Raw genomic sequence first — 15,193 nt, 5'->3', positions numbered from 1 at the left:
CAGGGGTGGAGAGTCAGAGACAAACAGAAGAGAAAAGAGTTTGAGCATAACAGGAAGAGTGAAAACACGGGGTGAGCGATGAACAAGAGAGAGAAAAAGGAGATAGGGTCAGAGAGAGGGAAAGAGGAGACAGCGTTGGAAACATACAACGTTGTGGAGAGAGGAAACAGGGATAGACAGAGATAGAGAGGAGCCACGGTTAGAGACAGATGGAGGGGCCTTCCAGCAGGTCCTGTGTCTCCGGTTGCATGGTCCACGCAAACTGCACTCACTCACTTCAATGAGCACGCTGCGATTGAGCACAGCCTCTCAGCTCCACACGCCAGCAGCAGAAACCCAACTGCTCCCCGGCACACAGAGACGACCCAAACACAGCTCCCGCTATGAAGGCGCAAAGATCACGCCCAAGTATGTGCACTTCCATGGCCTACACAAACACATGGTATTTCTCTTCCTTCGGCTGGCCTGTGGCTCAGGAAAGTCAGCTGTGCACACTTCAACAAATCCCAACAAAACAAAAATGACCTTTCGCTTGCTTAGATAATACCAGCACACAATATTCAATTAACTTAACAGTCAACGCGAGTATGTGTATGTGTGTCTGTCTGTGTGTGTGTGTGTGTGTGTGTGTGTGTGTGTGTGTGTGTGTGTGTGTGTGTGTGTGTGCGTGTGTGTGTATGTCTGTAAGCATGTGTGCGCTAGTGTGTATGGTGTGCGTGTGTGGAAATCACAGATGTCTGAAAATCTCATCTTTTTAGCCCATGACAGCTTTCTGAACAGAGAGCTTATGGCAGCTGGGGGCCTCATGAAGACACTCCTGTGTCTTTTTCCCACAATGTAGGCTCCATGTAATTATAAGGCATAAGGCATTCTGGGATAGCTGGCATCCACTTTCAACACCTCCCCACAGACTGCTTCTGGTGTGTAATCTCAGTGACCTTTTCAACTTTTCAGCCTGACAATTTGCGGTCATTAAGCGGTCCTGAGAAAGGACTGAGTGAGAGAGGAACCGAGGCCTCTCAGCATTGCTGGACTTGCCATGTAACAGCTTTGGATCACGGAGGGTGACATCAAGATGTGACCTTTCGCCTCGTATTGTTCCCAAGCACAAGCACGCACCGCACAGTTTTCTATCAGTCGCGGTGTTCCTGCTACTGATTGGTGATGTTTATTTTATTTTACGTGTAGTATTGTGGTGTATTTTGATTCTGTGTTCTAGGGACTGTTGTGTCGTAGTATGCCTGGCTTCTGTCAAACTGCACAAGTTAACTTGTGGTAGGGCCCGAATAGTGTTATGCTCACACCCACTGGTCTGGCAGTGTTGATAGCCTGGTCTGACTGTTGCTCATAAAATTGAATGGATACATTTATGTTCTACCGTGCCGGAAGCTGCTCTGGCTAAGAGCGTCTGCTTAATGCATGTAATGTGATGGTGAAGAGGCAGGGTCAGGGAGGGGCCTCCTATTTGAAAGGTGAACCCCCGCACTGAGGTAACGCAGGGCTCTCCGTTTCCCTATGCCACAAGCCACGCAAAATCTGCCGATTTTGAAGAGCGAGAGTAACCACCCCTCCCTTCAAGGTGCATATTTGAACACACCCTTGGAGGTGCTGGGAACAATGTCAGTTATGAGTGACAAATCGAGACACCCCAGGCAAGGCTGGCAGCCATCCTTATGCAAATTGAGAAAAACTGTCAGAAGGCACACCTCGCAGTTACAGCATGGTGAACAGCAGTGCATAAGGACACCCACGTGTGGTGGGTAAAGGGGAACAGTTTGAAAGTAATGATAGATTTAAAGTTAATGTTTCAGCCTCCCCTGTTTCCAGCTCACCAGCCGCCACTGGTATATAAGGACATTCACATTGTTTTTCTACTATGTCTCTGCACCTTCAGACACACAGCAATCAAACCGCAACACAGGGAATAATATCACCAGTCCATACAGCAGCAATAAAGGGAAACAAGCTGTCCTGTCTATGACATATAATAAATATTTATTATACAATTTACACAGACAGTAATAACATAAATGTGTGCGTTTGTGTTTTCTAAAAATACTCAGTTAATATGTGTGTTGTGTATACAGACGCTGTATGAATATAGAAATGCCTGACGTTCCTTTTGAATGAGGACGTTTATATAAAGGGTTCATGACGGAGCGTTACCCAGGACCCGTTTCTCAGCAGCAACCAGGCACAGAAGAGCCTGGGAGGAAACAGATAAGATACGCGGACAGCTACTCTTCCTGCTTCGGGTCCTCTTTATTTATAGGTTATCTGAGGGCGGGGCAAGGCCGTCTGTGTTATTTTCCACACCTTCACATAACCGCTGCGGTGTCACAAGGTACGCGGGGGTGTGGGGGGAGTGTGTGTGTAGAGGGGGTGGCTGAGATTCGAGAGCGTCTGGATTTCCCCCCTCCCAGCAGAAGAGGGCAGTGTTTCGGAACAGTAAACACCCATTACAATCCCTACAACTGCCTTTACGAAGGGCCAGCCTAAGGGACGCTGTTTGTTTTGGGCAGGCCGGCGAAGCCGCGTCCTCCCACGGTCAGCCAGTCTTAGTTTGAGGAGAGCTCAGGATGGAGGCCCGAACGAGGCCAGCTGCTGTCGAACGTGAACGCAGACTGTTCCCCCGTTTCCCAGCATGCCTCTGTCCGCGCTGCGGCCTCGGTACAGTGGGCACGCTGACAGAGGGCCCTTGTTTACAGTGATGGATGGGCCGGCTTATCGCTCGGCTCCAAACGAGCCGTTTCCTACAGGACTGGCCCGAGGCGGGGGGGATAATGGCGGTGTCCTGTCGGGTAATGACCCTCCTCTCCTGCACTGTGATTGATGGCAGACTGAGGGGGGAGGTCTTCCACCTTTCAAGGCACACCTTTGCAACAGTTGCCATGGGCTACAGGCACAGCTTTTCACACACAGCAAATTGTCCAAACATACACAGTTTATAGCAGCTGATGCCAAATTAGAGAGGTACTGCATTTACCAAAATGAAGGTAGCAGCCAGTGCTCTGTTTTAGTCTTCTGGCATGTCTATCTTTTTTGTTTTCAAAATGCAGGTGTAGAAAGGGAAAGGGGTGGCTTTAAAGGAAACTTTTCCTTTGAAAACAACCTAAAGAGGTCACATGATAGCACATTCCTACAAAGGTATAGAATCTGTCATCACATTAGCAAGACAGTCTGAAATTATCCGATGACAAACGACTTGCAGTGGGATGTACAACAGATCATGAGCTCAAGGAGACATAAGCCAACAGGAGCTGTGTACCGCTCACTTCCGAAAAGACAAAGGCTTACAGACTTCTGCAGTGACTGCGGATACAATATTCAAGCATTCGCCATTCAATCAGACAACCACTGAAACCCGAAATTGGTCTCCAGGCTACTCACAAACACATTCCCAAGTCTTCCACAAGCCATTTCTAGACTGTAGAGGCAAATGATTCCACGACAGGTGTCACAAAGGATAGGGCATCAGTGACAAATGATGACTCAGAGGGGCAAAAGAAAAAACTCAAAGGAATCAATCTAAAATTAAACTGTTTTTTTTTTCATCTGCTGCAAATGTAAGCCCACCAGGACTTCGTGGTATGCATGCAGCCAAAGTATTAGGATTTGCCTGGAGACTATGTGTCTGGTTTGAATAGACAGCTCAGCCATAGAATGACTTGATAAGTTTCCATACAGCAGTGATGTGGTTAGCTCTGGAGCCTAACAGCGCCCCCTGGATCCTGTTGGGGCATTGCACCTGAATCCCAGTGCCCACAGGGAGTTCCAGGTTTCTTGTAGCACATAGCTGTACACTGGGTGGACTGCGCACTGTAAATAACCGTGCATCCCGCCCAAGGAAGAGGCACCCAGAGCTAACAACCCCCCCCCCCCCCTCCTCCGCGTTCTTCTAGAATAGACTCTGGCCTCTGACCCGAGACCGCTGCTTTTTCTGACCATGTACTGAAGACAAGCAAACAGCTTACCAAAAGTGAGCAGCCAACGATCACAATGACCACCGAGAGCGAGATAGAGGGATATGAAATGCAAGTGTGTGTCTGTGTGTGCGTTTCTGGCCATTTGACAGCACCCAGCGTCCGACAGCCGGGACAGCTGCGCATGCTCCAGGGCTCCGGCGGGGCTTCGCTTCAAGGGCGTGCTGCAAGGTCGAAGCTACGTCCCCCGCACAGCGCTTACGCGGCCCGCTCCTCCGGGTGTGTGCGCGGGCAGAGGGGTCCGCAGGGAGAACACATGTTTCCTGCACGGCCTCTCCGATCAGGCACCAGAGCTGCTGAAGGACAGGCGGTCCTGCACCCCCGAGAGGGGAACAGAGGCCTGTTCCACTGGTGTGTGTGCGTGAGAGGCCCGTCCAAGGCCTTTCCACCTGCCCACTCATAATAACGGCAACTTGAGCCTCCTCTAAAACTCCTTCATGACTCCTTCTCAGCAGGAAGGATGGGACCGTTCCAGCACAGATATTCAATATACTTGCCAGATATTCAACTCCCTGTGTACTCCGATGTGCTGGCTCATTACAACTATCCTTGGGCAGGAATGGTCTAAAAAAAGAACCTCCACAGCGAGCGCAGCAACACAGACAGCAGCACAACCTTCTGTTAGTGAGGTACAGGCAATGAAAGGAACACAGGAGCCAAATACTTGGTCGTGAAATAAAATATCTGTAATTTCAGTTTGTAGTGACAGACTCAAGCGTGAGGAGGGGATGGTTACAAGGCTTTCTATGACATCATCTGAAAGGAAAAGCTGGTCCAAAAGAACAGGAGAATGATGAGGGGTAATCCCATTTGGGCTAACAAGCAGGGGCTGAGAGAGAGATGCCTGCGTTGCAGTGTCACGCATGCCTAAGTGGTTAACGGGCTTGCGAGTTTATGCTTTCGGTAGCACGAGGGGTCCCTCCGAGGCTGGATGTCACGTGAGTGCTGCGACAGGGCCAAGCCATCCCCCCAGACACTAGGCAGAGCAAGGGAAGCTGGGAGGAGACGTGTCCCACGTTCCGTGAGACTGTGACACAGGGAACGCAGCGTACAAGTACACGAGGATTAGCAAAAGCCTGGGAGGCCCAGAGAAAGCTGGCAGCCGAGGCACAAACTAGAGGAAAATTGATTTCAGTCAGTGAAAGTGACTTCCTCAGAGTCACTAACAACTGATGTCAGGCTTGTTATTCACAAGGCCTTGGTTTATTTAGGATTCGCTTGGCTGTTTGCTACCGCAAAGAAAAAAAAAAAAGACGTCTGTTTATCTGCTCCTCGTAAATTTGAAGGCGTTTGGCCCATTTATATCTTCTGCCTTTCTCTAAACTGGTAAACCATCGAGAAGGAGCAGTGGAGATATACTGGGCAGAAACATGGCGACAGAAGCACACCTTGAAAGCAGCAGGAAGGCCGTGCGGTGAAAAGCACGCGGCTAGCAGGAAATGCAGCGCACGGCGAGCGGGTGCGTTAAGGCTACCACACGCCAGCGTTGCACGCCGTGTTCCTTGTGCTGGTTGCTCGCATTCTGAGAAAAGCTACACGCATACAGCTGAGGAAACATATCACTCAGGGGTCAGAGACTGCAGTAACTCACAATATGACTACAAAAGGCATAACCATTTCAATTCAAAAGGCTCTCAGACTCTCTCTAACTGTGTACAAGTTAGAGAGAGTCTGATGTGGACACGCAGAATAAGATAATGTGCTATATTTGGAGTGGAACCATTTTATTACATGTTAACTGATGGCAAGGTGTAGAGCATACGTACACTACTTAAGTCTTCTCAATGATCAGGTTTGCTTGCTCTCTCCTGTTAATTATGCTGTGTCAACATCAAAATAGGCATGTAGGTAAGCCACATCACAACTATTACTGGAGGGTTTGGCTGTAAGACTTTGGAGTTATTCTCTGTCTGAAGGGGGGAGGGTTTCCTACTCTTTGAGCATGCTCAGTGCTTCCAAGTTGGGGAACCAAGCTTCTGTGCACCCACACGAGTCGATCCCCACAGGATGTGAGCACTCTCTGAAACCTGACACCAGCCGTACATTACTCCCCCTCCTCTGTTTCATTCCCTCTCTGGTGCTGACAGCTGCCAGGTCCAATGGAGGCTTGAAGCCGGGGGTCATTTGAATCTCCTCTGTGACTCCCCCACCCCCATTAGCTCTCCTTACATGTGACATGAGGGTACGCTTTTATCTCAGCCTGACTCACAATGCCGTGCCCGTGCACTGAAGATGCCAGCAAGACTCACGTTTCCTTTTTTAAATAAAAGAATGAACTTTTACCAGTTTGCCTTCAAGACCATATGCTTACACTAGGTCAACCTACTCCACATCCTCCTCTTGTGTCCTTTTTTATGAGAGTTTCTAAACATCATCAAAATGATTAGTTGATCCAGCGCGCAGTGCTTCTGACTGGATGAAATGTAGGGTACTGTAAGGCTGCTGTGTCACGGCTGAAGGGAATGACTCTTGGGTTTCCTGGAATCCAAGAGGTCAGAGTGCCGAGTTCCCCCTCAGGGAACAGCATGATAGTATCACTGTGATTCAACGGTCTTCTCTCCTCCTGTGCAGGGGAAAAGCCACTCTGGACCTCCACAGCCACAACTGCAGATTGCTCGCAGACACATGGCCCCCCTTAGGCATCTGGGACCCAATATGGCAGCCTGCATCCCAGTGAGTGGAGTCTAACCTACTCCTCAGGTACAGCTGACCACAGAGCATCTTCAGAGTAACCTGCTCCGAGGCCACATAAACCCACCTGTATCCCATATATTTCCTTATTAACAAATCTGAGCGAGATCGAAGGATATGTGCACTTTATTGGTAGCTGATGGTAAAAGACATCCGGATGCTTATGCTTTGGTTGTAGTTTTGAAGACACCACAGTGAAAAGACTGAGGCCAATGAAACTGGATGTATGTGACCTCGGAGGAGCTATCAGTGAAATGTAAGCTCTTCTACCCTGCTAAGAATATGCATTGAAAAAGATTTTCTGACTAAGGGATACCAAGTATGAACACACCTAGTTATGCCTGACACACCCTGGCCCTGGGCCAGCTTAGCATCCAGTCTAGGGTTGGCCAACATACTGCCAACCGGTTTAAATGTGCTATGGAAACACTTCACCTGTGTACAGCTGACCTCCAGCTAAGGCGGGGCCGGTGGAAGATCGGCCAATGAGAGGTACGCAGGAGAACGTGCTGACAGAAAACTGGGCGGGGGGGGGGGGGGGTGTCTTCAGAACCAGGATGGTGTGAAGGCATGGTGTATGGGCTGGGGGGGTGAGGGGGTTAGCATTCTTGCTGCCTGGTTAACCACCGACCCGCACTCAATCCTGGCTCTGCAGCAAGGGTGCCGCCTGTTTTAAATAAAGCATAGCTGTTTTCGCACCAAATCTAATTATGCTGTTGTGTCTCGGCTCGGACGCCCTTTCAACACTTGGGTACATTGTGCCCCCGTAGATCTAATTAAAACCGAGCAAAAGCATGTAGCTACACGGCCAGGTTGAAAGCACCTTACAACAAATGGTGGGATCTGTACGCCGTGTTCTCAACTAATTCTGTCTGTTTCCAAAGAATGGGGAGTGTAACAAGTTCCAGTGCAAGAAACACAATGGCTTTTTCATACTTTACTGTGTTTTGATATGTATTTGAGTTTAAGAAGTATGTGACTAAATATACGACTGTATCGTGCAAGCATTCATAAAACCGATGTTATTATACAGTCGTAAAACATAAAACTGTGATTTTACACAGAGTATCATATTGTTTGTGCCTTTAAAAAAATCTTTACAAGTTTGCGTGTGTACTTACATATAACGGAGCTTGCTGTGGATTAAGTTTCATGACACTGGACACTAAAAGAGAAAAGAGAGAAAACAGTGTTAGACTCATTGACAAACAATGTCAATGAAACGAATTCAGCGCTATCACACTTATCAGGGTACCTCTGGTGAACTCTCGCTCAACTATCTGACCACAATTTATACTTGTGCAAAGTTCACCGGAGGTACGCGAGTGACAAACTGCGTCTAATAGCAGCCATTAAGACCTCTTTTGGCCGTTAGGGTAGGTGTGGTGGGGTGAGGGGCGGCTCCGTGGTGGCTTTGTCTTGTTCTCCTTCCGTTATAAAATGAATTGCCTAACTGCAGTGCAAAATACTCCAACAGCAGAGGCAGTCTTGACGATTTGGTCTTACATCATTTCATTAGTTTCAACCTTGAAAGTTTCAGCTCTTCGTAGGTTCAGTTCTTGTGAGCCTTGGAAGTAACCTTACAGTGACAGAGGTGATTATACAGCAAGGCTTTGATGGCCGTAGCGAGGTTTATTTCACACAATCCTCTGTTTCTGAGAGCGAGGAAAACGAGTGTGCAGGTGGCAGCTTGGTTCTGAGTGCGAGTGGGGTCAGGAACGAATCCTGCAGCTTTTCACTGGCTGTCTGTTATTCCTCTCAGTGAAACTCAGTACACCCAGAGAAAGCTACCCTTCAGCAGAGGTGCAGCCTCCGGGCCACACGCTGCGAATGCATGGGGTAACCCAGTCTCATCCCCCTGACCGTCCGGGCATGCCATTGACACAGCGCTTCTCAGAGTGTTCGCCTCAGTATAGGGTCGTGCACTTGAAAAGGAGGAGTAAACTGATAATTGTTAAAAGGTCTGTTTTTGAGTGTTTTTTTGTGATTAATAAGTACAACTCTTCAAATAAGGATCACCAAGCTGCAGCTCATCTCATTTTAACTTACTTGCTGCAGCATTATTTTTCTGTACTTCATAAAATAATCGTGGTTATGAGAACGATACTAGGCTACGTTAAATACATTTTTTTAACCATTTAAGAAAAAAAATGGAGTTTTGACTTAGCTTTAGGTATTTGTCATATGATGAAAATGTTCATGGAAACAGTTACAAAGGTAATGCCACGGCATTTGATGAAAACATACACAAAGGAATCATCTGTAGATGGGTGGGCTTCATTTAAATTGGTACACTTCACCACATACAACACCAGTTGATGGGGATTGGCAGACTTTGGTGCCTTTTTAGCCACCATTATTCAATCTCCCGATTTTCCACCGGTTCACCTCACGGGCTGCAGCGCTCAGGACAGTCCTTCACTGGTTATGCAACCCACTCAGTGACAGATTTCATCACGACACTGCAGTAACAGAAGCTGCATTGACTTTGTAGCGGCACTCGAATTTCACGGCTTTAGTTCACCTCATTTAGTTATGCATATCTGGGCCAAGAGAAAGATCAGTTTCAGCTCCTTTGACTTCACTCCTACCCAAGGTTTCCGAAGCTGTACTTACCAGCTGGCTGCCTTAAAGGGCAACTGCTATTTTCCTCTGAAAAAGAAAAAAACTCAGGGAATGTCTTTTGTTGACAATAGTAGGCTTTTCTAAACCAGCCTTGTACCACATTCCCCAGGCTTCCTTTTCTGCTACATATTAAACTGCTCCATGGAAATGAGTTAAAAGCAATACTACATGAAGGAAGGCACCAGGCGCGTAAGAAAGCTGTGAAAGTGCTTCTCAGAACCAGCCCAGACTCACATTAAACAGATGTTGCTGTATGGCTGCCACTCATGATCAAAATAATTTACTGAATATCGGATGCCACATGTTACAATAGGGCTCTTTTTGACTAGTAAGTCACCCCCCAAAAAACAAAACTATAATTACAGAAAACTAAACTATTTGCTTTGTTTTCATTAAAACCGAAAGGGCAAAGCACATAATGATGTAAAGTGCTGAATGCAATTAGTGATGATCCATATCTGTGTGACATGCTAAATGTCCCAGCAGAAAATGGAACTGGGCTGCATTAAAAAGACATTCCAGCTATGCAGTGTTTGTGTTCACTGTTTGCATTTGAGTAAACTGTGCAGGAAATGCCCATCCACTGCCTGGCTCAGTCGCTACAAGGGTTTTCAGACCGCTGTGATACGGCTCATTTGTTAGACAGAAACGCGACTTGTCCCCAGTTAATCAGAGCCCCATTAAATAGAGGGCAGAGATGTAAACAACGGCTTTGTTGCTGATGCTCATGTGATAAGCACACTCCAGTGCCATGCCGTTAATCTCAAACATGTCGCTCTGTAATGCAAGGACACAGAAAGATGCACATACAGGCATTTATACATTCAAACACACACACACACACACACGCACGCACATGCGCGTGCACAAAAGCACACACATACTTACACTTTTGCACGCATGCACATTCAGTTTCAAACACATGCACATATACTTTTGCAAACTTGCAAGTATAGAAGCATACACACGAACACACGCAAATACAAAGGCATGCATACACACTCAAGCACAACGGCACATATATGCATGTATCATATCCAGCTGCATCCTGTTTGACTGCTTCTTAAACTGCTCTGCATCTGAGCTGGTTTATTTAAGCACAGCAGAGCAGGGAGGAGATCTGGTGCAGAGTTGCCCCCCCCAGCCTCACTGTGAACTTATCTTTGAGGGCACCTATGGCTCTCTTCCACTTATCTTTCAAAATATGCGTTTAGCAGTCGCTTTGAAAATGTGCTAATAACAGTTTTTTTGAAGAGGATCAGTGTATACTCTGAGGGTAAAATACTCCACAGGGAGAGAGCTCAGTTGGTCAGTGTCCCTTGCTAGACTGACTTAGAACTGCGTGCCTTGTCCAATCAATCACTTTCCCTGGATTTCCACCCCTGCCTTTAAAATGCCTTTAAAGCCACCTGCTGACCTGTGGGCAAGGTGGGCACCCTTTTCACACACAAATGAGGGGTAAATATTTCCCGTCTAAGAGTCTGACAGGGTGGAGCAGCAGCTGCGTTGTGCCGACTTAATATATTAAGTCTGACATTATCGCCAACGAGCACGGCACGCCGCCGGGGACATCACTCATGGTGCCATGCTCCATGGGGCAAAGCGGGTGTCGCCTACACATCCACAACCCATGTGACAGGTCAGTCAGACCCCATTGCCAAGCCCCAGAATTTCTTCAACAAAACTATAATGACAGCCCTGTGGCAGTTCCGACTGTAGGAGCGATTATGGTCAGAGGAAGGGTGACACCTTGCACAGTCACCCAGGGCTGCACTCCTTTAATCTGCCCTGCTGGGGAGCCTGAGCAGCTGTCAATCACCACACACGTGACGGACGGCTAAAATAAAGACACACCCATACCTGCACACATGTGCACACACGTACACAGACACACACAAACACACACACACACACACACACACACACACACACACACACACACACACACACACACACACACACACACACGTTGTATCATATGCAGACCACAAACATATGCTAAAAGTCAGATTAAAACTCAAGACCTAAAAATGCAGGCCTATTTGTGTTAGTAGAAGTTTGAATAAAGTAAACTTGTTTTTTTTTTTTTTTTCATCCAAGGACTCATCAGTGTAGCAGTGCTCTACAGGGGTCGTTTAATCCTGGAAGATCCCCTCAGCCACACAGCGGGTTCGTTCATTGTGATGTCACTCTCCCTCTTGACTCACCCTTCTTTCAGATGCAATGAAAGTTCAATTATGAAACACCTCTGCACACTCTACAGTCCATCCCTCACAGGGGCCAAACTGCATTAAAAAGGGACCAAAAAAGAATCATGACAAGACACAGAGCAGTCTGAGACCTGACCGGCACTAGACAAGGATCTGAGCAGGGCCCAACTTGGATAAGACTGGGACCCAACTATGAACAGACACAGGGCCAGACAGCCTTCTGCTCAGCTCACAGACCAGACAGACTCCCCCCCCACACACACACACACACATATGCACTGAGAAGACACGTGTTGATTTTACATGGAACTCCATCCAAATGTGTCACAAATCTCCCGGGGCATCTCCAACAGACTGGTTACAAGCAGTGGAAAAAGGAGCTGCCTCTCCAGCCAGGAGGGAAAAACCCCCCAGCCGGTTATTAGATCTGTGAATCAACAGTGCGGAGAACTCCATTTCCTGAAGGGGGGGGGGGGGTGACGGACACCAGCACGTGCAGGCGGGAGCCCCTCCCTCAGATCTAGAACCTTCTAAACGCACTCCGGAGAGAAAAGGCAACTGCATACGCCGCGGAATCGGCGGGTCGCCCCGTCACCCGTGTGGGGAGACATTGGCAGCGGGGCCCGGAGCTGTTTGTGTGGCTTGGCCTGATCTCTCACGCAGCTGAAACTCTACACGACCCGCTGAATCAGGCGACTCCAGAACCCATAAACCTGACAAAGGCCGCTATTTAAGAGGGCCGGGATACAGGAAATGGCAGTGAAATATGGACACTGACTGCGCGTAGCTATAAGCCATTAATAAGTCAGAAGTGAGGAGCTGGATGGGGCAGGTCACGCTCTCTGTTCCCGGGACAATTTTCGTGTTCTTTTCCTCAATAAATAGGGTACTGTTGGAATTAGGGAGGATGAGGTAAAAGGATAATCAGCTGGCTCTAATTATACTCACTGATCTCATCCTCTTGCCCTAAGCCCTCTCTGTCCCGCTGTCTCTGCTGTGGCTCCATAGCTGAACACGGGGGACGGGCCATGCCTCGCCCTCTGACCTACTGAGCGCGTGCAGAGGCTTTCTGAGTGCCACATCTCAGACGCACAAAGAAATCCCCCTACTACACACACATGCATACACATACATATATGCGTGTAGACATGTGCACATCAGAGACACACACACACACACACACACACACACACACACACACACACACACAGTGGCAAACAGGGGACACTGAAACCATAACTCTGTTGCTTCACTAAGCTGTGGCTCTTCTGAATGATTTGCAGCACTTTTCCCAGTGCATCTGAAGTGCATGACTTTCTCTGTCTCTTCCAACGCTCTTTTTTATTTTTTGCATATCTGACCCAAATCCCTCTTTTTGCAGTAACCCCGACGGTCTGCGAAGGCGTCGCTCTGCATGCAAGCAGGCAACACAGTCATGCACAAACACAGATGTACTCCACACACAGCATCTTCTGATCGTTCAACAGACGCAAGCAACTGACAGGCGACGGGTGGATGTCAGCCGAGGGCACAGGCCGGTCGCCAAGCGACTCGATAGGACGAGGACTGGAAAGCAAACACCGAAATCACAGCACGGCGAACCATAACACAGCAGTCTATGAAAAACAAATACTGGCTCACGGGGAAGAAGAATTCCACAGTTACGTAAGCTGTGTTTCTGAAAACATTATAATCATATTTGTATTTTGGGCCTTTCGCTCTTTCCCAGAAGAGTAACAGTTCCAGATCTGTTGCGGCCCTCATTTTATCAAATGTGCCCCTCTCAAATCAGACACAACACCCCCGCTGTCAAAACAGCAATATGCTGTTACTTTTAACCTTCCCTCATATTCAGCATTTATATTGGAGTATTTCAGTTTAATAATAAAATAAACCGCAAAAAAACTACCCACACTTCTTCTAACCATGTCAGAATGTATACATACATACGTAAATATCAGAAAACGGCAACTTATCTGAATGGCTTTGAGATTCAGGTCAGAAAATGTACTGTACTCTATTTAAAACCACAGCTAGTTGTATGTTGACCTAGTTCACACTGACTAGGTTCACTTGGGTCAGGCCTTCATGACATAACACCGCAGGCCTCAGTGGTGTGGAAATGGCGTTTGTTATGGTGAGAGAGGAACGGTCATGGGTAGCAGCGGGAGTGGCGTGTGACACGGTGAGAGAGCGGTCACGGATCTTGTGGGGTGGAAGTGATGCTGGCTATGGTGAAACAGTAGCCACTGGCCTCGGTGGTGTGGAAATGGTGTTGGTCATGGTGAGATCCCTTCGGTTTCTGGTCTTTGTTTCCACTATGCTCTATTGCATTTTCAGAGCCAAAGAAAATCTCCCCCCGAGATAAATTTCTTACAAAAAAGCAAACAGCACGAGATCTGGCAAAATGGCAAGAGAAGTAAAACCAAAAGGATCCAGTTCAGTCTCATGACCTCACCAGATACAAACGAGACCACAGTTTAATATGGAAACAACACTGCTAAAATTACAACGTCCTTCCCAAACATGTGGCTTCCTCCTTATGATGTCATAGGCATTGGGGCCTCTGTGATTGGCTCCGGCAACAGACGCTATTAAATATAGACTTCCTCCCACCTGAAGCGGATGCAACTCTCCTCTGAGACAGACACATGCATGTGCATTACAAGAACAGCAGCAGTCATCCTGGATTCAGTCTCACAATCAAACCCTCTACCAGAATTACTCCACTGAGGCAGTACTTCTACACCCTCTCAATAACAACACACCCTCACAAACACTGCACAATTAACAAAATCTCCTCTAGAAAATCGGAAGGCCATACCTGACAATAAATAAATCCAGGACCTGGATGTCTCACTGCCTGTAGACCATAAGCACATTCTTGCCTTCAAATCTGAACTCAAGGCTAATCCATTTAGCCAGGCATATTTTTAATTTTAATTCTTAATCTTGCATCTTCTTTGTTGTAGTCCGCGTCAATGCTCTTAGTATGTTAAATCTTCTTTTACTTTTACTTAAGCCCTGTGCCTCGTCTCTTCCTCTTTATTCCGACATTGTTTTCTTTTTATTTTATCTGATTCGATCCATCTTTATCTGAATGCCTGATTTTTGGATAGTTTGTGTGCAGCGACCTTAACGTTTTTAGAAATATGCTAATAGCGAATTTGCTGTTAGTTCTCCTCGTCTGAGGCCTGGTCTAGGGTGAGGCAAGGCCGTCCTCTCATGCCCCAGGCAACAACGCCCCCCCCCCCCCCCCCCCCAAATAACAGCGGAGACTTAATTAAAATGATGTTTGCCCGCCACATGGTCAGAACAAGCAGTCAGTTTTGGGAAAGGCACATCCACAACACTAAAAGGGTGCACGCACCTCCCAGTGGGCCGAAATAACCACCCACCCCCAGCCCATCGCTCCCACAGCCCCCCCAACAAGAAGAATCACAGCCTGTTACTTCACCAGCACAAGCGCCAGACACCTGTTTTTTTTCTCTTCAAATAAAGCGTCTGCTCCGAGCACACAGCGTGTCGGGGCACTGGTGTTCATCTGCCCCCCCTCCTGCCTCCGCCAAGGTATAATTGACTGCTTTTAAACTGTCTCCCACTCTTAATAAAGCTGTAAAAACGCCCGTGCAGGGTATGACAAGTTCAAGTGTGCTACCAACAAGAGCGACACTATAAATCAAC

General features: G+C 47.6%; 1 long non-coding RNA gene across 1 annotated transcript in view; it reads right to left on the bottom strand.

Annotated features, from left to right (window-relative positions):
* Positions 1 to 15,193, bottom strand: part of LOC118787763 — a 32,569-nt gene that overhangs the window by 261 nt on the left and 17,115 nt on the right. Inside the window, exon 2 of the long non-coding RNA XR_005005392.1 lies at positions 7,796 to 7,839. This is a non-coding gene — a long non-coding RNA (uncharacterized LOC118787763). The remainder of the gene's footprint in view (positions 1 to 7,795; positions 7,840 to 15,193) is intronic.

Source organism: Megalops cyprinoides, chromosome 13 (genome assembly GCF_013368585.1).
Source record: "Megalops cyprinoides isolate fMegCyp1 chromosome 13, fMegCyp1.pri, whole genome shotgun sequence".
In the NCBI taxonomy this organism is placed as follows: domain Eukaryota; kingdom Metazoa; phylum Chordata; class Actinopteri; order Elopiformes; family Megalopidae; genus Megalops; species Megalops cyprinoides.
The sequence above is the reverse complement of the archived record's forward strand: the minus strand, read 5'-3'. Positions and strand labels throughout refer to the sequence as shown.